Source organism: Rhinatrema bivittatum, chromosome 18 (genome assembly GCF_901001135.1).
Source record: "Rhinatrema bivittatum chromosome 18, aRhiBiv1.1, whole genome shotgun sequence".
Lineage (NCBI taxonomy): Eukaryota > Metazoa > Chordata > Amphibia > Gymnophiona > Rhinatrematidae > Rhinatrema > Rhinatrema bivittatum.
Window position 1 is genome coordinate 54,667,150 of NC_042632.1, and position 24,768 is coordinate 54,691,917.

The following is a 24,768-nucleotide window of genomic DNA, read 5'->3' on the forward strand; positions in this document are numbered from 1 at the left end:
AGATAAATTATACATAGTTACAAAAAAGTAACAATGGGGGGGGGGGGAATGGAAGGAAGGGGAAGATGGTGGGGTGAAAAAGGGAAGTAATAGTATTAATTTAACATAAAGGAGGGATTCTATCATTACTTCTTATAAGTTCCGAATTGTAATGAATATGGTTGATGCTAGTTGTAGATACTTTTTCTTTCGTGCCTGGCTTTGGTTGGTTGAGTTGATTGTAGATGGATTGTTGATATAGGTGATCATTAATGTAGACTGTATGAAAAAGGAAAGTTTTTAGATCTTTCTTGAACTTTTTGATATTGCCCATACACATGAAAAGACTGACCTGTGCACATGCACTTTTATACCCCAGCTCGCCAGCACCGCCAGCAGGCCAACCACACCTCTACCCCTTCATCCTGAGCCTTCTCGCCCAGAAACCGCAGACCAGAGAAAAATGCGACTCCACTAGCAGGGGGTAAAAGCCTGCGTGCAGGTTTGCTAACGTATGCGTGGATACCGCTTACAAAATGCCGACCTGTGCGTGACCTTCCCCCCCTCCTGCCCCAGCGTGCCTCTAAACCAGCCCCTTCATTTCCCCCGCGACGCTGCTGGCGCGCACATCCTGCCGGCCTTGCCAGAATGCACCTTGCGCACAAGCACGCCTCTTGTACACCTAACCTCCGCTTCTGAAAACTCGCCCTGCCACAGCCCGTCAGGAAAGCTGCCGCTGCGCAGGGTAATAAACCGTCACGGGCGTGTTTGCTATTTTACATCTGCCCCATTCTCCTGACACCATTCTCACCTGGAGCTGAGCTGCTCTGTCCGAAGCGTAGGGCGCCAGCCACCTAGTTTACAGTTTATAATGAGATGTGTGAACAAACACTGCGGCCTGCTGCGTTGTAAAAATGTTCTCCCTTTGTGGTCTATGGGAAAAATGCTTAGCAAATGAGCCCCATTGTTTGTGGCAGATCTGGCACCTAATATGAGCGAGAAAAAGAAACTTAGAGCCCTCCCCCGCCCTCAAATCCCTCAGCACTGAGCTTGCAGTACAAACTATCTGTCAGTAAATGATCCCAAATAATCCTTCAGCTTCCCCAGTCTCTATGGAATGGCCTCCTACCTCAGATCCATTCAAAAGAGCCTAAGAATAACTACAGTTGCTTCAATATTCAACCTGGTTAGTGCAGGCAAAGAACAGGAATCAAATTAACTGATGCCCAGCTCTGCAAAAGGAGCGAGTGTGTGCAGAGCTTCTCCGTGATTTCAGGGGAAGACGCCAGTCCTATGAAATCTCAACCTTGCTGGGACAAACACTGGGCTGACTAGATCTCTTCCAACTCTATTCCCTTGCACAGCAAACACTAATAATGCTGCTGCAGCCTGTTCCTTTGTGAGCTCCTTACCAGCAAGGCTGAAAATGAATGGAAAAGCCTGTCTGCTTCATGTTACTGCCACTGGGAGTCTGAGCAGTGCGCTTGGACAGTACACAGAGGGCACTGCCAGGAAATACAGATGAGGCTGGGTGATTAATACCTTGAAAAGAAATTGATGGCCTGTTTTGCCAGCACAAGCTGTATCCTGCTTTGTCCATAGTTGTTACTTAATTGTATTCCCAGTGGGGTTGGGTGGCAGAGTATTATCCCCCCATAGGGTACAGGGTCTACGTCTCACCCACAAAGTCAAGACGCGACCGTCCCTCAGCTCACAGCTCAGAATCTACACTTGTTCCGGATTAATGAAATACGGATTAACAGTCAGGAATGTGTTGATTGGTTTTGTAAACCTAGACGTGCTTTATTTTAACCATCGTCTTGTGATGTGGACACCAAGGAAGAGGAAGATTGCTGTAATAAACAGTTCAGAGATGTTTAAATCCTGCATCGCTTCTGCAGCGCCTAAAGTCACTCACTTGGCAGGACAGGAAACCAATTGTAGTGTGGGTCAGGGTGCGATAACATTGCACTTCAGTAAAATATCTCCTCGCTTCAGATGGTACTGCACTTAGCATCTGAAGAACACGTGACACTGACACCCCTTCCTCCCAGCAGTGTCACTCTCTCAGACAGTAAATATCCAGAAGAATCGTGCCTCAGAGAAAGAGATACATATTCCAAGTGGGCTTCTCCCGCACGCTTCTGCTCCCTTCACATGATCCTTAGCTCTCTCCCCACCACATCTCCAGTTCTGGTGCGTTTCAGCCCGGCTCTGATCGATCGTCCCGCTGCTTCAGGAGCTTTACATATATTCTCTGCAGCCCGAAGGATTTTGAATGTGCTTCTCGCAAGATTTTATTTTTCTCTGTGGTGTAGCATTCTTCCTTATTTGAACACTGAAAGGTCATGGAGAGCGGAAGAGTCCAGAACGTGGCGCACACACTGCGAGACTCGCACGGTCTTACCATGAAAGACTAAGCCCGGGGCAAGGTGGAATTTTTAAGGCTACAGTGGTACCAGGAGTCAGTCTGTAAGGGTGTGGAAGAAACGCCCAGCTGATGCTCCTGGCAAAGGCAGAATTCCTCATGGGGTTGAATATTATATACTGCACTTTGGTCTTTGGCTCCTAACCACCCATCTGAAGCTAAGAGAGAGTGTTGTGGGCCCTCGGGCACTGACCGATTGCTGAGTGGTCAGTCTGCCCCTGCTTTGGTCTTAGCTGATGCTGATGGTGGAATTCCTACGCCAGTCTGAAAATGGATGTCACAGGCAAACCCAGAAGTGGCTGATATTGTCCTTGATACCCTGGAGTCCTCCACGAGGTTTCAGACACTCCTCAGTTCTAGTTTTGAGGATCCTCATAAATGCTCAAGTCCTCTGGCAGTCTCAGGTCCCCCCCCCCTGTTAGTGCACTGAGCTCCCTCCCCTATGGGAGTCCTGCCAACAGCTTCCTCCTACCACTGCCAGCACTGAGGGAATGCCAGGGCAGCGGGGGTGAGACGGCAAACACTGCAATGTACAGGACCATAATTTGAGAAGACAAAGGAAAATGAAAAGGCATATTCTGGTTGCAAATACTTTTGAGTCTGTAGGCAGGCCTGGAAAAGTGGTTTCTTGTTTGCGGCCGTAGCTGTAGAAATCTGCTTTGAAGTGCTGAAAAGCGGAATATAAAATAAATAAAAGAAAAAGAAAGTGCAGTAATTAACCTAAAAGAACTTGCCTTCAGTTTGCCGGAGAACACCCAGGAGACCCAGATCTAAGTCACCGAGGAGCCCTGGCTCTTCTCCTTCTGGGTCCATTTAAACAGAAAGAAGCCAAAAAACATGCGAGACGACCAGGACACATGGTACAGTTTAATTAGCTTCCAGGAGTTTTGTTTTCTCTGCTCTTGTAAAAATAATCTCATGGTTGCAGTTTTGCTGAGCAGACAGCGCAGTGTGGACCACCACAGGCCCATCTTAGATTTTTTTTCTGCCAGACGCTCTTAAGATGCAACACTACCCAGTTTCTTACTTTTTGCCTGTGACATTCTTTGCCGCTTCCCCATCCCATTGTTTGCAGTGGTTGCTGACTTTTCATGTCACCCAGGCAGATGCTGCTGGCTCCTTCCTTGTACTAAGAATACCGAATGCTAAAGAACCTCCTAGCCCGGCTATGTCAGATTTTTCCTGCTGTTCCTTTGCACTGTAGCATAAGAGGTTTTTAGCACATTTAATACAATTAAAAAAAAAAACCCGCTTAGAGTTTGGCTTTGTCTGTTCATCCCTCTGTCACGCTGATTTCACAAATGGCAGGATAGCGGCAGAGAGGCAGACAAAGCCAAACTGTAAGTGCTGGAACAGCAAGGAATACGGGGCACCCCCTCTAGCTGAAGAGAAAACCAGAGGAGCCCGATCTCAGGATCAGTGTGGCTAGCAGGGATCTCCAGGAGAAGCCCAGGTGCCATGCATGGATGGGCCTTCCTTTCCATGGCCACCTACACTGTCTGCTATGCTAGCATGGAGGTAGCTGGAGGGTGGGGCAACAGAGCATGGAGGGGGGAGAAAGCACATGGGGAGGGGAGGAGAGGATGTAGGAGCTCCTAGAACGGCCTTCCTCCTCACATCCACTATCTATCTACACTCCACTCACCACCCTCACCCGGTGGGGCAGGTTACAGCCCACAGCCAAGCCTGCATTTGTCTATAGGCACATCTGGGGGCAGCAGGCTGGCTGAAGGAATCCTGCCTTCCAGCTGTGCTGAATCTCACTCAGCTGAAAGTAGCCCTCTCCTTCCTGATGCAGCCTCGATCCTCCCCATCCTCTACATCCCCGGCCCTCTCTTGCCCCTCCTCCCTCCCTAGTCCTCACACCTTCTCTTCACCCCATAATGAATCCAACTCCCTCCCTATCTCAACCTCAGAATCATAGAAATGTGACGGCAGAAAAAGACCATATGGGCTGTCCTGTCTGCTCGTCCTCCTAACTCATTTAGCTTTTCAATTTCCATCTCTCCCTCAAATGTCCCTTGTATTTATTCCATACTTTCTTGAATTCAGATCCTGTCCTAATCTCCATCATCTCCACTGGGAGGCTGTTCCATGCATCCACCACCCTCTCTGTAAAGAAATGTTTCCTCAGATTACTCTGAGTCTACCCCCTTCCACCCTCGTCCTATGAACTCTGTTGATCTACATCTCAGCCTGCTAAGTAACTGATGAGGGACATTTCTGTGGCCTTCACTACTCAATGGGATAATTCTGATGTTTTAAGAGGGGGAATCCATTGAATCCTATAGAGATGAGGGGTGTGGCTGAGAAGGTAACCCCCCCTCCCGTGAAGAATTTATTTTCACAATGAAAGGGGCGTTGAGAGGAATCATTTCCTCTGACCTTGCTTATCTGCTAAATTTAATTGGGTTTGTTTTTTTTTTTGCAGGCCTAATCCCTTAAGAGGGCTGAGTTATTTTATGTAATATGCTTTGTTATGCCTGAAAACTTTACAGTACAAATTGTCTTTATTCAGAGGTGCATTGTGTCTGGTTTATGCCAGCACGCTGCAGGTTGTGTACCTTAACACCAGCCAAGAGTAAAGCACAAAGTCTCCCAAGGAACAGAACTTTGGATGGTGGGATTTTTTTTTTTTCTGAATTCCTTTCTAGCCTCACCTCTGGGCAGCAGTTTATTTCCACGCAGAGCCCAAGGAATGGCAGGCACGTGATTTCTGAGTGCAGCTACAGAGCTCGATCAGCTGCTGATATCATTTTTTTTTTTTAACAATTCACTGTTTTCCTTGCTCATGGAGAGCACCCAGCTGAATCAATGGGACATCTCTGGAAGCAATGCAGGTCTTTACCAGAAAGTGACAGGTGGGATATTGTTTCTGGACGAACAGTGCATCTGTCAGCTGATACTTGCCTTGAAAAACAATAAAGACCTCAAAATCAACTTGTGGCTGTGATAGGCAATAGCAAATGGTGCCTGTTAGTGTAAAGAACGTCTTCCGTGTTTTCTCTTTTCATAAACATAGCTTAATGTTTATGACGAGTCAACATGATTTTCGCAAAGGGCAGTCGTATCAATCTTTTAGATGCTTTTGAAGATGTAAATAAACATGTGAGCTGGTGTGTGTAGTGTATTTTGGATTTTCAGAAGGTATTTGACAAACTCCCCCCCATGAGAGACTCTTCAGAAAATTGCAAAGCCATGGGATAAGAGGAAGTGCCCTACTGTAGGTTTGGGAACCAATTAAAAGACAGGAAACAGAGGGCTAAATGGAGAAAGGTCATTAGGGGAGTTCCACAAGGATTGATATTGGGACATCAATCCTTGTGGAATCACTCAAGAAGCGATCGAGTCTGCAGATAACACAAAATTATTCAAACTTGTTAAAACAGCAGCAGATTGCGAAGAACTGCTGCAGGATCTTGTGAGACTGGGAAGCTGAATAGCAGCTGAAATCTAATGTGGAAAAATGCAAAGTGATGCACATAGGGAAAAATAACCCTAACTAGAGGTACATGATGCTGGGTTCTTGTGGTCATTGGACAAAGCATTGAAATCCTCCGCTCAGTGTGTAGCAGTGGTCAAAAATCAAATAGATAGGAATGATCCAAAAATATTGCAAGAGGATTGTGGTCAAGGCGACGAGCAGAGTGGGGTTTATAAGAGGTTTGGACAAGTTCCTGGAAGAGATGTCCATAAAACATTATTAGCCAAATAGACTAGAGAAAGCTGTTGCTATCCCCGGGAACGAGTAACAAGAATTAGATCTATTTTATGGGATCTTCTAGATACGTGCAACCTTTATTGTCCCCTGTTGGAGATAGGTTGCTGGACTCAATGGATCTTGGTCTGACCCAGCCTGGTCCTTATGTTCTTATTTTAAGTTTTCAGCATTGCCATCTTTAATGTCCCAGGTGGTCAAACACTGGTTCACAGGTGATACAGGGAATTAATTAGGAATGGCTGCAAAGTGTCTGTAGTGCAGCACCAAACTCCAGAGGCACTGACAAGTGGGGCTGTCACATTTGCTTGGAGATAAGTAAAAGTCCAGCTGAAGATGTATAAATGTATAAAGCTCTTTTTCACTCAATGCACAATTAAACTCTGTAATTTGTTGCCAGAGGATGTGGTTAGTGCAGTTAGTGTAGATGGGTTTAAAAAAGGATTGGATAAGTTCTTGGAGGAGAAGTCCATTACCTGCTATTAATTAAGTTGACTTAGAGAATAGCCACTGCTATTACTAGCAACGGTAACATGGAATAGACTTAGTTTTTGGGTACTTGCCAGGTTCTTATGGCTTGGATTGGCCTCTGTTGGAAACAGGATGCTGGGCTTGATGGACCCTTGGTTTGACCCAGTATGGCATTTTCTTATGTTCTTAATGACACTGCTTTTTTCAGAGACTTGTGATGGGGTGATCTCCAACTCTTGTTACCATTCTTCTTGCACCATGTATCGATCAAAGCAAGCTTCCTCTTGCTTCCATGCTTGGAAATAAAAAAAACCCTCCCTCCAGAAATGCAGGATAACCCATTGATAAATGTCTTCAAATCCAGTGCTTCTAAAGTGCCTTTCTGTAGCCCCCACCACACCCATTTTTATCTGACTGCTCCCCTCTGGCTCTCTGTAGACCAGATCTTTTGTAAAATGCATTGGTGGCTCAGAAACGCTGAAATAAACAATTAAATACAGAAAATGAGAAGCTCTCCGTATTTCATGGGCCTGAGACCCATCAGCACTGTCCAGCCTGGGTTAGGAAAGCTTTATTACGGGTTACAAAGTCTCAGAAAGTTCTGCTGAAAATTGAATTTCAGCTAGGTTAACCAATCATTAGCCTGCTCAGCTCTGTTTTTCAAGCCTTATCGTAGAGTCTGTCCTATTACAAAACCGGAGAACCAAGGTCGTAAGTTTCTGGCAAAAACACAGCAGAGGTAGAATGGGACTTAAAAATAGCCTGAAATAAAAGCTTATCAGTCCTTCTGTTTGTGCTGTTGCTTTCGTCCCCTGGAACTTCCTTTCTTACCATAACGGAGACAGTTTCATAAGCTCCAGAAGAGGCAGTAAAATGTGACAGCACGTCCCGGAGAATGCCTCAGTCTTAAGTACAAAGTGGCTCTTGTCATCTGCTTCAAATGTGACTGTCCATGGAGGGAGAACAAATCTGTCACAAAGTCATGCAGATTACTGAAATCAGAAGTCCAGTATCCCAGGACCACTCTAGGAGCTGGGCTCACCCTGCACCAATGGATGTGTGTCCTCTGGCTTGCTGTGACTGTGTGGATGCTCATTTTGACGCCTGCTGGGATTTGAAACATTCACATGATATTTTACCTATTCCGCCTCTCCCCAGCTGCCCGCACACAGATCAGGTGCAAAATATGTAGGCCCGTTTACAGACCTAGTTTATGGTAGCAGGGTAGTTAAAAATATTCATGACTTTTATTTCAATGCACAGCTAAACTAGAAAAATGAATTGGGGGCGATCCGAATCCCAAACCCAAATTTTATCCTCATAGACAGAGCAGTCCGGATTCAGAATTTGTTATATAATGTCGCATCTCTCTGGATTTCAGCCACATTAAATATACTCCTGGACATAGTCTTCGTTCTGCCTATCAAACCCTTCTGCCTGCCCCTTCTCCCAAACTGGTCCATTTATCTGGAACCGAGGAAGGAACTTTCTCAACTGCAGGTCCCATTCTTTGGAACTCCCTCCCTGCCGAGTTATGCAAGGGAAGAGATTCAAAGGTCTTCAAGAAAACGCTAAAAATGTGCTTTTTAAAAAAGCATTTATAAAAAGGTGTCTTCCTTACGCAGGCGCTCCTGAGGAAGATTAAGATCACATCACTCGTTAGATGATATTTTTGTTGTTAAACTGTATTTACTGGTTTTAAGATTTTATTCTTATCTTTGCGCGGGCAATAAATACTTTAAAATAAATAAATCCACTGCTTTTTTTTCAAACTCACCATTCTCCCGATACGGATCCTTGTGCGAGTGCATGGCGAGTTCCCCTGAGGCAGAGAGTCGCTGGTGGCACTCTCAAAATGCTGACAGCATCGGGTGACCGGTCTGGATTTCTCGCCCTAATAAATAAGCCAAGAACATTCACATGAAAGTCTTTTGCTTTGGACTATCTTTAATGCACTTAAAGAAAAAAATTTTTGAAAAAAAAACAGTGGCCATTGAATATACACGTTCCTACGATGACAGGGTTTCCCCGCTGCGTTTCCGGCTGTTGTGGTGCAATTGTTTAAGTAACTGTGTTTCACATATTGAAAAAGGTGCTTTTCGAGTTGTGGTTGTAGGCTATTGTTTAAGTGGCTTACAACTCATCCTTAGTGTGATTGTGTTAGTAGTGTTTACCTATTGGTCATAATTCCATAAAATAACCTTTGAAGAAAATGGGCCAACAGCAGGCTGGAAGCTCCAGGCACTGCGGAGTAAACAATGATCCATAACCCATGACGGGCCTAAGTAGGTGCACAGTCCGGTGTGCTTCATGCAGTGCCACCCAGCAGGGTGTGCAACAAACACGCAGGCTCTGGGTGCACCCAGACACAAAGGTTCTTCTGCCAGGCTGAGTGCATGCCCTGGCATGTATTACTGCAGAGCCTCCAGGTCTCCAGCAGTTTTTTTTTTGAGTCTCCAAGTATTTTCAGCTCCTGAATGGATTTACCATCTTTTACTGCGCCTGCTTAACCATAGGGTCTGAGTTTGGGCTATAAACCAGGCGTGCGTGCGGGCGGTCAAAGAGTCGGCCTGGTAATCGTTGAGCGAGTCATTTCATGGCCTGCTTGTGCTGCTCTGACTTAATTGCAGCAGCTTTAGCTCGAGCTCCCTTTAGTGCTGTTAGTGCCGTACCTCACAGAAGTGTCCCCGCTCCTGCATGCATTTCTGAGTGGCACTTCTGCAAGTGCTGGAGTCCAGAGAAACTGAATCTTCTCATTCCCAAAGCCTTGACCACTGGAGCACTCACTCGCTGCTCAGAAGATTAGTTGTGAAAATGGATACTGGCTGGGAGAGAGACTATTGCTATGAGGGTCTGGGAGAGGAACTGGGAAAAGTAAAACTGGCTGCGAGAGGAGGAAAGAGTGGCTGGAGGAGGGCAGATTGCAGAACTGTAGAAGAGTAGACATATGCTGAGAGGGTGAAAGGTGCTGTAAGAAGGGAGAAGGGGTGCTGCATTTCATGGCTCATGGGTAGGCCCTATAAGCCACGGCACTCACCCCAGCCACTGCCATCTGTACCTATCCTTAGATGCGCGCTCAACCATCATCACCCGATTTAAAGGGCCCATGGTGAGAACAGTCCATGGCACTCTCATGATGACATCATTGCCAGTGCCCTATATAGGCCTTCCCTGTTGCCTCCCCTTTGCCTCAGCAATTGCTTGCCTTGATTCTCCAACCTTTGCCTCAGCCTTGCTTGCCTTGATTCTCCAAACCTTGCCTGCTTCGCCTCCCCAGCCCAACCTGCCTCATCTCTTCCAGGCCATCAATCCTTTTACTCGCCTACCCTCAGATTGACTCACAGACTTGATCTCAGCCTGGACAGTAACCTCTTGCCTTCCGTCTGCCTCTGACATCAGCCTGGACGTCAACTACTCTTGCCTGCCACCTGACTCTGACCCGAGTCGCCTCCGGACCTATGCTCTAGCCTTCCACTAAGAGATCCTCGCCTAATACCTGCTTGCCCCGGAACCCAAGAGCTCAACCCAAGGGGAACGGGGCTGGTATAAGTGAAGCTCCTGACCTGCCTCTCCCTCCTCGAGGCCTGCCAGCTGTCGATGAGAACCCTCAGAGCCTCCTCATCACAGCACAAACACAAGTCCACGAATCTTACAAGGGAACATGAGCTGTGAGAAGAAGAGGATCTGGGGTGAGGGCTTAAGTGAAGGGGAGAGAAAGGTGAAGATGGCTGGGAGAGGAGCAGTGTGGAACAGATAGAAGGGGAGCTGATAGGGTTGTGAGAAGAGAGGGGATCACGATGAAGGGAAGAGGCAGAAAGGGGTGAGGAGAGGAATGGAAATGGCATGAGGGATGAAACTAGGAGGAGGTGAATGAAAATGATGAGCTATGGGGAAACAGCCTGTGGACACCTGGAGGAAAAATAACCAATGACAAAGAAATGAGAGGGAATCCAGAAAAGGAAAGGAAAGGGGAGGCAGAGCGGAAACTAAGAGAAAGCCAAGTGTGAGCAGAGAGAGGACAGATTCAAACTACAGACACAAAGGCTGGAAATGAGGATTTCTGGGCTAGCTGGGATGAGTCAAGGATGGGGGACAGGTGGTATAAGCCCTTTTCTTTCAGCCCTGCAGTCATCAGGATTATTAACGTATTTTACTGGGAAAATGGGCAAAGGGGTGGAGGTTGGATTGGTGTGCAATACCATGGGCTGAATATCCCTCTTAAAAATGCCTCCTCCTTGGCAGCTCCGATATTGAGAGGGAAGTTGCAACACCGTTCCTCTTATCCACAAAAATGTAAAGAAATGTATTTCCCCATTATGTTCCGCAGGAGACAGCGGCTCTCCCTGGGGTTTCCAAGCTGAGAGTGGGAAGCACCACATGCAGCTGTGACCCTCGAGCTGGGAAGACGCCGAGCTGCCAGGGCTTAAGGCGTGCAGGTGGCAGAGGCGCCGATGCAATAATAGTGCGCCAAAAGCGGGCGCTCACTGTCGAGCTTATGGGATTGCTAGAACTGCGAAACAGAGCCGGAGTGTGTTTAATTGGAAGTCTAATGTGGTTCCCATAAAAAGCAAACGAACCATGCAGTTTGTGTGCTTGTGTGTAATTTAAAGAAGAACCACATCATTAAACCGGTTTGAGAAGTGCTAATTCAGCCAGTGGCACTGCACATGGCTCCTAAACCAGTTCTGCGGACCTGCCCAGGAGACGTTCTCGACAGCTGCTCTGCAGTGTCATTCAGCTCACCCGCTTAAGTCTTTAGTGTGCACAGGGCAGATCTGACTGCATGAGGGATAGACAGAATTTAGCAACAAGGTCCCAAGTCCAACAAGGACCAGCCTTGTCATAGCAGATCACAGCAAAACACATGTATTAAAGGAGCTGAATGCATGCGGTACAGACTGACAACATCAGTGTCAATATTATTGTAAAAACAGATGGCCAGATGTTGTGTGGCGAGGGCAGAGTGCTGTGCGGCTCTGCCTTCGTTGGCAGGACTAGCCCTGTGACTCAGATCCAGTCTGTGGTCACTCGGTAGGATAAAGCTGGCTTTCTTTTCGTGCAGCCCTTGCAGGGCTGAGCTTGACAGGAAAGGGGCACCGGCTGAGATTCCATTCGGGGCGACTTGTGGTGCACGGGAGCCCTCCATGTGACGCCAAGCAGCAGTCATGTGACCAGCTCATTCCCATGCTGGGCATGTAGCAGGGCATTTACAGCATCCGCAGGCAAGGTCGATGCTGCCAATTTACCAGTAAACAGCACAGAAAAGATTAAGATTAAAAAAAAACAAAAAACAAACGCGCACACACAACCCAGGCAATCTGATTTCTAAAAAAACCAAACAAACAAATCCCCAGCAACAGCGTAAGGGTTCTGATGACTGTGTCAGACTCTGCTCTGTTCCCCAGGGACAAAAGCAGCTCCGGGTGCTGACTGCTGCGTGCCGTTCCCACTCCAGCTTGGGTCTTCATCAGGCCTTATCATTTTTGTTACTTTGATTATCAGTCTGAGGTCAGAAATGTGGCAAAGCACCATTTGCAGAAGTGAAAGGAAAGCCTGAGCTGGTCTTACTCTGCTGGAGAAGAACAGGGCGCAGGAGCTCCCGAACGCTGCAGAGGGGCAGCAAGGTACAGGAGTGCCACTGAGGAGCCGCTCTTCACGCCAGGGCGTCTGATCTAATCTTACAATTACACTGGGCCCTGTTAGACTCAGAGAGGACCACCCAGACCACTAACAACACAGGGACATTAAATACATTTTTTTAAAAACACAAATGAAATTCAACATATTAAAAGTGCAATTCATGGATACATGTGCCCCGTGTCTGCACACAGCGCAGGCCGTCTCTAGTGAACTCACAGTAAATTCACTATGCCAAGCGAGAGAGGACAGCCCACAGACAAAGGGGCATGGTTGCTGGGTTAGTTCACCCGAATACCTAGACATAAGGACGAACAAATAAGCTGTAGCTGAGAACTTACTAAGATTTCAGTAAACGTGTGAGGGTCTTCTGTCAATTAAAGGGGGCTCAGGCCTCGAAAGCTAGCTGAAAACAAATAACATGAAGACCCCCAGGACTCATCTCTCACCCTCACACGTTTAAATAACTATACACAACAAGTTTGGGAGGTCAGAGGCCGCAGCTTTAATACAATCAAGTGCCCAAGCCCAGCACACCAACACTACCCCCAGGTCACTTAAGCACAGGCCCCCGCCATAGCCAGCAAGGAGCCAGTCACCCCCAGGGCTGAACCCAGACCCTACAGCACAAATCCACCCCAAGCAACACCAAATCAAAGAAAGTTTGCATTTTCTGCTCGGGTAACCCGCCAGAGACTCGTACATTCAGTAACTTGTACGAGCCCTTCCCCCTCCCCCCGTGGCATAGGATAACATCAGTGGCCTCCTGCAATGGAAAGAGGCTCGGGGGGGGGGGGAGTATTGTACTCCCAGCTTGCTCGGGGCTCAGCCCAGGTTGCACCTCAGCTGCCTTCTATTAAACTGGTCTAGCTCCAAGCTCTCGCCTGCAACTTATTTGATGCTCCTTTCTCTTTTTATAACGCTGCATATGTTGCTTGAAATAAAAACCTGGACACCGTAGCACTTCTGTCTCTCTTACAATTATTATTCTGAATTACTTTCCCTTTTAGAATTGTAGCAACACTTCTGAACAGGCGTCCAGGCATTAATATAGCCTGTGCTGCCCAGTGATGGGTGCTCACTGCGAATACGACTGAAATCCATTGAAAGCCCTTCTGTACAGTCGCTGCAGTGAGTGAGTTGTAAAATACTGCAGGGGTGCCTAGGATGGGCATAGAGTTCATTATAACAGGGTACATTTACAATATGATCTCTTATGAGCATCTGTACAGCACCACATATATGTCTAAAAGCAGTAGTGATACCGTATATAGGATTTCTACATCTCTGTCTTTGACACTATAAACTGGTCGTTTGAGTGTATGATATTTTATATCTCCTTAAAACCAACAGGAACAAAACAGAGCCAGCTCCAAGGGGTCCCGGGGTCTCAGAAGAAGGGTGCTTGCTGGACAGGCATGGCAGGACACGATGCAATTAGTGAAAGATTTAAGAAAGATGGGCCCCGGAATTTCTGCCTGTTTAAGTCTCCTCAGTTGAGCGCAATGGACCCTTCCATGGGGCCTGCACAATGAGCACCACAGCTTGCCTGGAGAAGGAGCTGGGATATTCAGCCCACTGAGTGCACCGTCTCCCCTAATACACGATGTTAGAGGGAAGGAAAGGCAAGCAGTTCCCCATGAAAGCCGTGGCTCCGTTGGCACGATACCCTCATGCATCCATAAAGAAGTCCAGAGACTGGGGAAGATTGCGTGTGGACAAGTAGCGGGTATATGCCACTCGTCAGGGACTCCCATGTGTTCTGCCAGCGTACGCACAGCAGGCACTGCAGCCTGCTCCCTGGGGAAGGCATAGCTTTTCTGTGATGAAAATGGTTCAAGCACACCACGCAGAAATATAAATACGGGAAAACATCGAGTGCAATAGATATGGGCATAGTGAAAATGATTTGAGGAGTGGGCTAAAGTGGTACCATCCAGGCAGGAAGCTCGGATCCAGCCAGGTGGTCTGAGATCCAGGAGGCTTTCTACAGCAGTCCCAGCACCATGGAAAAATCTACCTACAGAGATCAGGCGCGAGTTAAATCTATTAATCTTCAGGAAGAAAAGGTAAAAACGCAGGTCTTTCCTAGCAGTCCTCCTAGTTGTTGCCATCTGCTCTGAGGTTTTGTACAATGGGGCTGTTTGTTTTCCAATTGATGTCTTGAATTTGTTGTGTCTAGGTGGCTGGAAAGTCTTTCTAAATGTTTGTTTTCTTTTTGTTTGCTCTATGATTTTGTTTTATTTGTTAATTGATTGTATATGTTGACTTTCTAAACTGCTTTGGATGGTTCTTGAACTGGGAAGGCTGTCTATAAATATTGATAAATAAATGAACATTTCAAATGGATTTGCCCTGCTATTAATGATCCTTAACACAGGGAAGCTCCACGAGCAGAAAGCCAAGTCAAAAGGGGTCACTTTCTAATGCTTATCTTCATTCAATCATGGCTTTAAAGTGTTAATTCTATTTTGTTCTGTTCTTTTTAAAAATAATTTGTCTATCACTACCCTAATCAATAATAATGCATTTTTTAAATATTTCATATGTATACCCTGTAATAGGTCACAATGTAAATACATTTGATATTGCTTTTACATATATTTTATATGCTGTACATATATACATAGACATTTATGTACAGTATGGTGTGTCATACTTTATATAATGGTGTTATATAATTTTATATATATATAGGTGCAGCTTTAGCTAAGCTGATTGGTAAGTAGAGTTCATGGAATAGAACTGATAGAAAAATATGAAAATCAGAGTCAAACCCCCACCTTCTATGAAAATATTTGTACTTAAAACTTATTTGAAGAAAGGTGAATTTTAAAAGCCTGGTGTGCGCCCAAACCGGTCGGAGATGCACCATAGGTTGGGCTCACGTGCGCCGAGTGGATTTTCTAAGCTGCTGGGTATATGCGCATTCATGACCCTGTGCGCACAAAGGAAACGTTTCCAAGAAGGGGCAGGGCGAGGGCATTCTGGGATTCATCTGTGAAGTTTGCACGCAAATACTTCTGTGCGACGGCGGGCGCCGGGGTCCCCTGCTTCTGCTACGGATGACGCGTAACTTAATAAAACAAAAACATCTCAGCAGATCAGCTGGGTTTTAAGGATTGTGGCTAACAGGGGGAGGGGGAGAGGCTATTAAAGTAGGGAGGGTAGAAGTCCTATCCCTTAGCTGGGAAAACCGGGAATGAACTGGGGAAACTGGGAATGGCGTCAGCTTACGGTGCTTTTAAAATTTCCCCATTTTCGCGGTAGAAATCAGATTTGCGAGCACAAACGCGCGCCCACTTAAAATTAAGCGCAATGTACGTGCGTCCGGGCTATTTTATAACGCGTGCTTATATGCGCACGACCGCGTCCCTGGGCACGGGCTGACGAACGAGCACACAAGAGCCCGCCCGCCCGCCTGTTTAAAACGTACCGTCACAAGAATCTCCGGAAAAAAAAAACTGCGCGCTCTGCCCCAGTGAGAAAGTAAGTCCCAACCACGTTGTGAAAGCGAGAAAGGAAAACCGTAATTCAGGGCCAGGCCAGTGGCTCAGGTGCAAGCGTCGTGCACCAGGTCTCTGCTCCCTGGAGCGGCCGGGATTGGGGGATGCTGGAAAGTTGGCGCTCACGGCCCCCTGGGGAGGGGGAGGTAGTCTCCACCGTCGCGCAGCGGCGACTCCTAGTGGCCAGGCTGAGGGAGAGCCCGCAGCGGGCATCGAAGGGACCTGCGGTCTGTGGCCCCTGGCGCAGGAATGTCACTGCAGCGCCTGGGCTAGGGAGGGAAAACCCCAGGAAGTCGCAAATTGGAGGCTGGTGACCCCCGTGGCCCCAGCAGAGGAAGCCCGGAAGAGCAGCAGGAAACTGCTGGGCCAAAAATGCAATTAAAAACCAAACAAAAACTGAAGAGCAAAGCCAGAGGAGATGTAAAAATATCCTGGATGAAGTGTGAACAGGGTTTCCATGACAACCGAGAGAAATGCGCAGCCTCTGTCATCCTGGAGATGAGCTGCAGTCCTCTGCCTTTGCATCCTGGGATCTGGGGTCCTGTTGCCTTTTTTTCTGTATCACCCCCCCCTCCCCCTCCCCCCCCAATAAATGTTAAACAGCAGATTGCAAAGCTTGTCAGGTCTGTTGGAAAGCAGGCAGACGCACGCTTCCTGAATTCTGATGAGTTTCCACGGGCTTAGCACTCTGTGGCTGGGCTCTCTCCTGCTTGCAGGAAAGCGTGCAGGCAGCGTCTTGGCTTGGACCCCGCAGAATCCGATTACCCTGCAGCAGAAAAATCAGGTTACGCCAGCAGCTGTTTACCCAAAACACGAGCATTAACGTCGCCAGCCATGCCAGCTCGGGTTCTGCTGACGGGTACCCGACAGAGCCATCCGATACGGGGGGGGTGACCTCCGCCCGCCCTCCGCGCTCCGCACCGACTCCCCAGGCTTCACGCGCGATGTGCAAAAGGGGCGCCCGGAGAGGGCAGGGCGGCGCTGTCCCGCGCCTTACCGGGCACCTGGCAGCCCACCCTCCGTGCACGGCTAGCAGCCGAAGCCCCTGCCCCCGATGCAGTCTCCTCTCTGCGCCAGGCTGTTTGCAGAGGGGGCCGAGGAGCAAGGCGTGAGATCGGCCAGGCGCCCGTCTCTATTCTGCTGTCCCACAAGTTGCCCTTTGGATGTGACTGAACAAAGCGGCCAAATCAAAACAGGAAGAGGAACCCTACAGCACCAGAGGAGAACTTGGAAATAATAATAAGTCTATTCCTGAAAAATACAGCCCTGAAATACTAACTGTGCCATGTGCTTATCTCAGCAGGAAGCTCCTGGCTCGGTACTGCGGGACCTAGGTGGGCTGTGCTTGCTGGCTGAAGCCCCTTCTATCACTTAATACTGTCAAAGCTCAGTCCTCAGGCTCGGAGCTGCCGCTCCAGATGGCGCTGGCGGCAGAGTTATTTCCCCCTGCCCCGCCGGGGTCTTCATGCATTACCAGAATGTTCTCCATTCCAGTATCAGGGCACTGGGACGTCCTTTCTGGAAGGACGTCCCAGTGCCCTGGGGCTTACCAAAGAAATCCCATAAACTCCTTGCTGGGCAGGTGCTTTCTGTTTACATGTTTCGGTTATTAGGCTTCCTTCTCTTTTCCTAGCACGTTGTGCAACAGCAGAACCCGGTAAAATAAATAACATCACCAAACCGCTAAGATGTGGAGGTTAGGGGATAAGAGCTAAGGGGCCAGTGTCCTCCTGCATCACATCTGTGAAGTACCAGGAGCAGCTTTATTTCTCTGACTATACTTGGATTGCTCAGGAGAGGTTTTGTGAGATAGAAAACCAGTTTCCCCAAGTGCTGGTTCGCGCCATCCTCAACGAGCTACCCTGTACCCCACCCTTTCATGGCCTGTGCCCCGTGGTCATGGGACCCCCAATGCCTGCTTCCTAGTATCTGAGCCCCACACTGGTGTCCCGGTGTGGAGCTGGGTCTAGACCAGAGCCCTGTGCTAAATGTATATTCGTGTGTGTGCGTGCGTAGGGGGGTTAATCGAGCACTGGTGAATTGTGCTGATATACATATTCTGCCAGAAACCAGTCTTCCACTTCTCATTTCTTGGTGGGCCCTCAACCCTCCCTCCTTCCCCTTTCTTTGCTGGATGCACACACAGTAGGTTCTTTCTGCAGCGGGGGCCTTAGATTGCCTGCCACCGCTCTAAGCTGTTTCTCGTGGTTGCACGTGGCTGCTGTGAACTATCCTAACGGGCTGCTTCCTGCTCCTCCTTGGTGCCTTTCAGTGGCAGCTGAGGTCGGTCTGTTCAAGCTGGACTGTGCCCAGGTGATGGGCATTCTCCGAAGGTCATTTCTCTGACGGCCTCCTCCTGCTTACTCACTTTCTGGTGATCTAGCAGCCACTTTGAGCATTAGCATTTCATGCTGTGAGCTTGACATTTCCCAGCCGAGCTTGCTCGCTCTACATCCAGTGCTCTTACTAAAAATATGTATTTATATAAGAAGGCAAACGGGAATTTCTGGCAGGATTACCATCCTCTCCAGTCTGCAGGCAAATAACTTAATTTTTCTGAGGCTAAGGAAACGCATCTCACTGTTCACGTCCATGTTGCTCTTAGCCCTGTGAGTGCATGGGGACCTGCAGTGGAGAGGACACTGACTGTGCCATGTGCTGCATGGTTAACATTAGAAAACCTCTTTATAGGAAGGAGGCATCAGTTGGGTTTGAATACATCCCATCAGGCCTCCCTCTTAAAGATTAATCAGGGCTGGATGCTACCACAAAATTCCCTCCCCCTCTCCCAAAAGACCTTACAACTTGTGACACAACGTTAAAGTATAAACTGCCTGTTATGGGTGAACCTTCCCAGTGTAGTCAAAGATGACTCTGTGACTTATCAAAAAAAAAAAAACCCAACACAAAATAAAGGAAAAAAAAAGTTGCGGTGACCGCAGCTCCAGGATATCAGCCAGAAGTGCTAAAAATTGGAGCAATCGGCAGATTTCTAATGATTTTTCACGTTGATCATCGATGACCAATGAAGCTGGTGGTTCTGTGCACACTGTACCCGGGCAATCAAATCGATAAACATCACATTCTTCTCAGCAGGCAGGATGACTGCTGGCGTCCTGTGCCCAGTGGCTACTCTGTTAGCTTTTAACTTACAATGGCCATTTCATGTCTAACTAAACAAGGAGGTCCTGCGGTGCAAGCGTGCGGTTTTTGGCACAGAGCTACAGATGGGCAACCCTCCTGCACCCTGGGCTGGAATCCAGATTCTGATCTGCTGCCACGGAGGCAAAGTCCCAGTAGCCCACGCTGCACTCTCGTAGGCAATTTCAAAGGCAAAGAACGTGGGCCTGCAAGGTCCGAGCGTGGCACAAAGCATCCACGTGTTTTGCACCAGCTGTTTCCGTGGGCAGCAGGAGAGCGGCAAGACAGCACGCAGACATCCCAAAATTGAAATGCTAGCGTGTTGTTTAATCTCTGAATGTGAGCGCGCCCCCCTGGCTCCCTCAGGCCCCAGAACAAACTCTGTGGGAGCAAGGGGTCCTAATCTTCCTAGCTGGCCCTCAGCCCTTACCAGTGCCAGCTTCCACTACTCACTCCAGCTGATCAGAGAACGCCAAATGTCAAGCGTTGACTCTAAGCTGCAGCTTTAAGTACTCTGGAGATCTGACTCAAAACTCCAATGCAAGAACTCCTTCCTATGATTCATGGAGCCGTCCTTTATATTAGTGCTCAAACCGGTCCATGCCACAGTCCACCCCCCCACCAAGCCAGACAGATTTGTAAGCACCAACACTCATCTACTTCATAACAAATGAGAGGAAAATTTGTTTTATTTAGCAATTCCTTGCCACTGCTTGATGGTCTCCGGCTTCCCTTCTTATCCCCAGACTTCTCTGTTTGCAAATCACTTCCTCAGAATTGCTGCAGACACTTTAAAACCGCCCGGCTGAGTTCTGCAGCCTGATGAAAGCCGTAAGAAGAATCTAGAGAACGTGCTTGCCTTCTTAGACCAGGGGAACTCAACCTTGCAAGCCCAGAAGCCTCCTGAGGAAAGCCATGCAGCGTTCGTTGGCTCCTGATAGTGAAGCCATGCAAGTCTATCTCATGCACATGCAGTAGGGATATCCTGAAAACCCAACCCATCACAGCCCTCAAGGGCCATCAGTGAACACCACTGAATCAAGGTCAGCTTAGCCTGCAAGAAAATTATCCAGGGCCCGTACGTCTGGAGCCCGAATCATTGAGGCCTGTTCTTCAATTTTATATCTCTGGGGAAAACATAACTTCAGCCCAAATGTATTAAATAATATCCGTACAGTCTAAACTTAGTGAGAGAGACCTGATGGAGGAACTGAACTGCAAAGGGGGTAAACATGCAGTATGCAAGAAGAAATTGTTAAATAATGTACCCACAAAATAAGCATCTAGCACAATGTGCAATTACTAATGGAAACCAAATCTTCTACTTTCGTATTGAGCGGCGTAACAACAAGTTTCTCTCACTATCACCTCCATTCATTTGAATGTAAATAGGTGTTTGCATTTATTCAAAGTGTTTCATGCTGCTAAAGATTTTGTTACTTCTAGAATGTGTTGCATTGTTGCGTTTGTGTAGGTTAAAATGGAAATGTTCCATATGAAGGTCTGCGTCGGAGAAGGCTCCCAGAAAACTGACTTGCGTGCTTGTCTCTGTCTTCGAGAGGGAATGGGGGCGTTATAGGAGGTTTAATGCTCCTGCTTTGGCAAAGGTTGCCGCATCATCATGTCCTCGATGGGCTAGGATGGCAGGACTTTAATCGTCTGTACTGTACAGGTGCTTGCTTTCTGCCAAAGCATGTGAGCCTTTCCTAAAACAGGCCACCTTTGTACAGGTGTGCGCACAGGTGCACTACAGTACTTTCGGAACCCAAGGCAGCACATATTTAAGGAGCTCAGACTAATTATTCTTAAAGAATATTGTTAAATACGCACCCTGCTACCCAGATTAAGATGCCATAGAACAAGGAAGGCAAGACTAATTATTGCTCCCTGGCTTAAGTTGTCTTTGCTTGGCGTTGCTTAACTTTCCTTAGCCTTGTGGCGCTCCCCATGGTTTGGAAAGTCCTTTGAGATGCTGCTATATATTCAAACCGCATTCCTGTCCTTCTTTTTGCTCTGCGCCCACAAACGATGGAGACAGACTGCAGATTTCTTTGGAGAGCATAAGCCGCTCTCCAGATAAAGCGAGAAACAAAGTTTCCCCCCCCCCCCCCCATTGGAATTTGTAACGAGTCCATTCCCTCCACGTGTGGAAACCTACTCGGCTAACTTTCCCTTCTGTCCAGGCAGAGCTAATGAAGCCAGAATGCCCACAGCGAATAGCAGGGCCCATAATCTTCGTCATGAATAAAAACGGGGAAGCTGGCAGGCAGCAGAGGCACGGCCAGCACTGAGAGTGACTCATTGCCACCAGTGACCCTGAATCATAGGGCTGAAATGGCAATTTACCACCCAGCCAATGTAAAAATAGAGAGAGGTTAAAGAAACATCTTGAACAACCTTCCAGCCTTTTAGCTTAGTCACAGTTTATGAAAGTTAATGAGTGACTGGCCAGTGCCTTATTGGCTTTTCTTTTTTTTTATCTTCTGTTGTCACATATCCATTGCAATGTGGACGGAGAACACCCTTGAACTGCTGCATCATTGGATGGTTGTGGTGTTTTCGTTTTATTTTTCACTCTTTCATACAAAACAGACCGATGGTGGGCAGCTGGGCTTATTATCCTGAGGCCCCGCGTTCACGTCCGTTAACACCTCCGTGTGGACCAGTAACGCCACGGCTGCTTGATGGACCCCACATTTTCCATTCATAACATCTACAGATGCAGGGCCAGCTGTCAACAGCTCAGATCCCCTACATTATCAGCGTCAACTCTACCCCCAGTCATCAGAGGTGGGAAGGGGAGGGAAGCACTGATTAGCCACAGATTTTACCCATTCCTGATATTTACCTTCCTGGCTAAAAACAACATCATTCACGTTTGCTACTTTTTGCCAATATCCATAGGCCTAGATGAAGTTTTTTAAGCTGAAAAAGTTATATTAGTCCCCATCAAATGTCATTGGAGTGTAAAAACTCTTGCTGGAGACCAAGTAATTGTGGAGGTAATAATTTTCGTTGGTTTAAAATTTTCCTAGGCTTGTAATTTAGCTGTGCACACCACAGGACAGCTGTGTGAATGCTCCTTTAAACTGGGTATTGTGTGCTGCAGATCCCACAATACAAAACAACAGCGTGATCATGCCCAGTAGCTGCCCTGGAGCTCCTGCACCCAACCGTGTTCATAGACCCTCTATGTACCGATTGGACACAGTGTCTGGCATTTCCCTGAGGTGGGCACTCAGGCCAGGGATTGTCATGTTGAAACTCCTTTGGCATGTTTTTGGAACTGATTTTTGTTCATTGTTTGATTTATGAAATAAGCTTCATGTTGCATTATTTGCATTTTGTCTGATATTTATTTTGCTTCATTTGCTATTTTATCACTTTTTTTTTTGCAGGTTGTTATGGGGTTGTGTCCGTCTGCCTCTGCTGAGTTTCTCACCACTTTCTGCCCAAGTCATTATAACATCCTCCTGATCGTAGGGGACAGTTACAAATGGTACTGGTTGCTCACCCAGAACAGCAGCGTTGCTCTCCCTTCTTCAGGTCATGCTCCAATGGGAAATTTCCCTCTTGCCGAGCGGAGCAATCAAACCTGCCCCACTGCAGGAAAGAGGGTGAAGACTCTACCCCAGGCACCTCCTGAGCATTCAGATCCATTCTGAGAGTTTAATGAAGACGTTCAGGAGGATTCCCCTAAACGTAGGCTCGGTTCTTCACCGGGTTTCACCGTGGCTTGCACACACACAGAGATGCAGCCGAGTGTCAGGAAGGAATCTCAGATGTGCGGCAGAGGCACAGTAACTGCAGTACTGCGTCGTCCAAAATGCCTTTCAGCTGTAGACAATTAGCTAGATATTTCACTTAGATGCAGCACCAGCACTGCTATCTATATCGATGGCGAGGGTGGAAGGGAAATAGAACCAAAAAGTTACTTATAAGGGCCAAGAGTAACAGCTAAGTATGAAAAACATGAGTGTGAAAGCTGGATGGGCCGTTTTGGTCTTCTTCTGCCGTCATTTCTATATTTCTATATCTGTGCAGACTGGGGGTGTACACTGTGTAAGACATTGGTGGGGGGGGGGAGGGACTACTGGATGTTGGATTGAGTGTGGGGTCCCCGTATACTCATCTGCCCAGGATGGTAGAGAACCAACAAGGAAGAAAAACCAAACTGACTGGGGAAGGAGCCACGCCTCTACAGCTGGCAGTTGGGGTATATTCTTGTCATGTAGACAGAAATAACTGGACAGATTGGATGGATCGACTGATCTTTTTCTGCTGCCATCTGCCATGTCACTTGTGATTTCTGATCCTTTGCCTGTTGGATCTGCCGTGTGTTGGGTGTAATTTGCGCTACCCAGATGGCTGTAAAATAAATACATTACCACGAGTTTTGGAGATAAGAGACACCTGAAGGAATACTGGAAAACTATTTTTTTTGTAGAGGAATGGACAATCAATCACCCGAGCAGATACAGTTCTTTTGGTGACTTGTCTAATCATGGAATTTTTAGAAAGGCAAATTTCTTCAGCCACATATCAGCAGCCCTGCAGAAAAGTTCCATCGCATGGACATTTCCTCCTATCTGTGATTTGTTTAGAATCCTTCTGAATGTCCAGAACAGAATCCACAATATGCGCTTCTCGGACACAGCAATGAGAATGGATTCTGCAACAGTGAGTCTGTATAATTCATGAAACCCAGTTCCACTTTCCATCCGGTGTCATTCTGTGACTCGGGTGTGTTTCTGCCCGTCAATAATTGATCAGCTATATGTGACACTGCCAGCAGTAACGAGGGGAACGGAAAGAGAAAACGGAGACTGTCGTTCCGAGCCGCTCTTCCTCCGCGCTTTTGTACATGCCCCCTCCCCCCCCCCCAGACTGCTTCAGTGCAATGGGAAAGCCTCCGAGATCCCAGTGAGGTGCGGTAGGGGGGGAGGGGGAGGAGGGACCTTGACCTTGGGACTCTCCTGGACCCTTGGATGATGTGGTGAAGCACAGCCATGGTGCTGGTGGCCCCGAAGACAATAAAACAGGCAGTCTCCTCCCTGAGCAAAAGAGCTTTTTTTTTTGCTTCACCTGCCAGCTGGCCTGGAGAGCAAAGTATTTTCTGACTGGGGGGGAAGAGATGCTGCAGTGGCGTCCACGCATGATCCTTGGGAAAGACCCCCTGCATGCTCCCAAAATGCCCACTCACTAGCCAAAACGCCGAATAAGTAGAGGCCCTGAAACCCAGTGCAGCAGAGCGTCACAGCACTCCCTCTGGCTCCAGCCTCCTCTCTCAGCTCATTTGTAACGCTGCAATCCTAAGACTGTTTCACCAGCCTTAACGTTAATTTCATTATGTTCAAAGGATTTTAGCTTTTGCACCACACATTCGCTGCTGAGAATATTAAGTTCCATCCTACAAGACTCTACATTATTTGCCAGGGCACTAATCTTATTGCAAATAAAGGCTGCGCAGATACTGCTCTGTACTGGATTTGTCACGCTGATAATTTATGTCCTACTGAAATTTTTTGCTGTCTTCCGTGGAGGATTTTGCCAACCAGATCACATTTTTTTTTCCACCTCGGCGCTTCGTACTGTGCTGTTAATGATCTCAGTACTCAGTAATGGATTAACCAAGCTAGGAAAACCGAGCGTACAGTTTGCTGGTTTCCAAAGGGGACCCCCCCTGCTACCTCTCCACTTCTGCTTTTCGCAAGATAAATTATAAAAAAATAATAATAATGAAGTTCCACCCGCAGCATGTTCCACCCTTTTCCTAGCACTGATTTGATATAAAAAAAAAGATCGTATTGCTGGCTTTCTGGTTTTAGCGAGCACAGGGCCCGCTGCCCACAGAGCATTTTAGCATCCTGTAGTCTGGACCTGCACAA

General features: G+C 47.6%; 1 long non-coding RNA gene across 1 annotated transcript in view; it reads right to left on the reverse strand.

Moving 5' to 3' along the window:
• LOC115079899 overlaps positions 1-24,768 on the reverse strand; it is a 55,073-nt gene continuing 30,305 nt past the window's right edge. Inside the window, exons 3-4 of the long non-coding RNA XR_003853435.1 lie at positions 8,374-8,490; positions 1-258 (exon numbers count right to left, since the gene is read on the reverse strand). This is a non-coding gene — a long non-coding RNA (uncharacterized LOC115079899). The remainder of the gene's footprint in view (positions 259-8,373; positions 8,491-24,768) is intronic.